This window comes from Salmo trutta, chromosome 36 (genome assembly GCF_901001165.1).
Source record: "Salmo trutta chromosome 36, fSalTru1.1, whole genome shotgun sequence".
In the NCBI taxonomy this organism is placed as follows: domain Eukaryota; kingdom Metazoa; phylum Chordata; class Actinopteri; order Salmoniformes; family Salmonidae; genus Salmo; species Salmo trutta.
The window spans coordinates 34,462,840-34,465,806 of NC_042992.1; the positions used below are offsets into that span (position 1 = coordinate 34,462,840).

General features: G+C 42.7%; 1 long non-coding RNA gene across 1 annotated transcript; it reads right to left on the minus strand.

Moving 5' to 3' along the window:
• Window positions 1-2,485: 2,485 nt before the first annotated feature.
• LOC115176200 (uncharacterized) lies at window positions 2,486-2,752 on the minus strand. The gene is made up of 2 exons (XR_003872171.1): window positions 2,709-2,752; window positions 2,486-2,640 (listed from the first exon to the last, which is right to left on the minus strand). It is a non-coding gene; the product is annotated as an uncharacterized LOC115176200 (long non-coding RNA).
• Between the last annotated feature and the right edge of the window lie 215 nt (window positions 2,753-2,967).

Genomic DNA, 2,967 nt, shown 5'->3' on the forward strand with positions numbered 1-2,967 from the left:
ATAACTAGACCCACTGTCATTATTTAAACGTTTGTGATCATTAATTTCAAATATTTTGGATAAAAAATAATTTTTAGATTATGTTGCTATCATTAGAGAATTTACAGTTTCCCATAGACTATAAGGCTATATATAAAATGATAGAATATTAGGGCCACAGAGGGGAAAAAAACACAAGTAATAATATTGTAACCGGTTGTTTTAAAGGAGGACAGTTGTTAAAATGACAGATGTGGGGCATTTCGTGAAATTGTACTTCAGTATGGTTTCATAAACAAAGACATGCTGATGTGCCAGAATATTAAGTATCACATTGTCATAAGTATCAAAACTGTAAAAACAATATGTAGCTTTTCTGCAGAAAGAACCAGCCTCATAAATGTATGACTTTATCCTTTTTCTTCAGTGTGGCCCTAGTACTCTGTCATATAAACAAATACACATTCCATATGAATATAAAAACACAATGTGTAACATTATGTTCCTTTATTGAATAAGGACAAAACAAAGCAGGTAAACCATCAGCTCCTTTCGAAACTGAAGTCACAGTGACTACAAGATGGAAAGCACAGAATCCAAGCATATTATACAAAATGATACATACACATTCAAAGGTCTGTATATAACACACCCTGCATGTCTGCACACTAAAATAAATGCAGGACAAATCCATACACATCAACTGAACAGACAAATGAATGGATGCAGTAGCCTCCCTGCAGCCTTGTATTACACACAGTATACCGCACAAACATCATAAGAGGCCAAATTCGTAAAAAAACGAACCCAAAAAAACCCCAATTCCTCTGCCACCGCAGGACATATTTAACCAAAATTGAAAGCACACATACTAACTAAAATAATTCAACACATATTGGTCCCTCAGCAGCCGACCACTGTCGTCATCAGGGAAGATTGCCGGATTGTCCCAGTCCATGGCTGGTGGCACTCTGGGGGCCCTCTCCTTCCTCAGGCAGGCCACATTGTGGAGGACAGCACAAGCCACAGTAATATCACATGCCCTAACAGGGCTGACCCTTAATTTGTGAAGGCAGTGAAAGCGTGCCTTCAGGAGGCCAAAGGTCATTTCAACTCTGGCCCTGGTCCTGGCATGGGCATGGTTGTAGGCCTGCTGTGCTTCCTGGGGGTCTGTGAAAGGTGTCAGGAGAAAAGGCTGGCAGCCATACCCCCTGTCTCCCAGCAACACACCAGAGAATTCACCTGTCAACACAAAATCTCATCATTACTACCTCATAAACACAGTGATATTCTTGACACAGCCATGATGGTTATAAATAGGGGTTGTGTGGCTTACCTTGTGATAGGCACTGATAGATTTCAGAGGCCCGAAAGATTCTGGAGTCATGGACTGAGCCAGGCCATTTTGCCACAACATTGCTGATCACACAGTCAGCATTGCAGACCATCTGAAATCATAAGATGAGGAATATTACACCAATCAATGCACATCACTGGCAATGCAGAGTGTTCGTCAATGGACAATATCAAAAAGTTATGTTCACCTGAACATTAATGCTGTGAAAGGATTTCCTATTCACAAAATCGGCCTCATGGGCACCTGAGGGGGCTTTTATCCTTATGTGTGTGCAGTCCACTGCACCAATGACATTGGGGAAACCTGTCACACAAAGTAATGAGTATCCTACTATGTGTTAACAGTTGTCCTGTAATTTGTAGATCCTCTTACCTGCAATCCTATAGAACTCCTCTTTGATGTCACAGAGTCTTCTGTGGCCAGGGAAGGAGATGAAGACATCTGCTAATGCTTTGATAGCCAGACACACACTCCTTATTGTGCGGCAAATTGTGGCCTTGTTCAGCATCCCCCACTGAGTACAGGAAGGCTCCACTAGCAAAAAAGCGCAAGGCCACACAAACCATTTGCTCCACACTCAGTGCATGGCTCCGTGCAGTGCGGTGCTTAATCCTGGGACCCAGTAGTCTGCATAGATACAGGTTTTCTGCAGATGGCATCAGGTATCTTTCATATAGATGGTCATCAGGGAAGGCCAGTGGGTCCAACCGGTCCCTGAAGACCCTTTCTCGCCTGAAGGCTCTCCTCAGCACAAGTGCTTCTTCATCCACCACATCTCGCACGAATGGGCATGCCATTGTCAGAGCAGAAAGGAACACACAATTTTGGGCCTTCATATAGGCTATTGGCCACACCTGGTGCTGGGGGGGTGGGCAAAAGAGGGCGATGCCTTATAACGATGACTTGGTTGTACTGATTGCTGGGAAAATAAAAAAAACCTTAGAAAGATGCCACCGTCCTGTGTGCTCACAATAAGAGCTCATATGTCATGGCTCACTTGACTTTACGAGAATATACCTAATTTTTATTTTGAGCTGTGTCATCTTCTTGGAGCTGGGGGAGGAAAGAAAAATAATGATTAATACATTTGTGTTACAGTTAGCATACAGTGTACATTGAAGGCATATCTCACCTCCCTCAAGTTTTCTCATTTCAAGGTCCAGTTTCCTAATTGTCCTCTTTTTTACTTCGGACTCCAGTGCAAGATTTTCCATCTTTTTCTTCTTGTACTGAATGTCTATGTCTGCCAGTTCTATTTGGCGCCGGAGGTGGTTGCCATACAACTTTCTGATAGCTTGTGAGCTCTGTGAACACAATACAATTAGCGCAGCTGGAATTTGGCAGGATGTGGTGTCCTTTTATTAATACGCACTATGTTGCCAGGCTGGTTTTCCCACTGTATAGCATCTGGGTCCTGTAAAAGAAATTAGATTTTCTGATTTTGATGAGGACTCCTCACCATTGTAGAGTAAATAGTACTTTCACAGTCTTAACATGATACCTCATGCCTTCTGGAATCCAGAGAGATGGTCTCCTCCTCATCATCGTCTCCATCATGTGCTGTTGCTGCTGCACTGGGGCCTTCACCCTATCACATTTAATCGGATTCATATTGAAGCTAGTAGACAAGA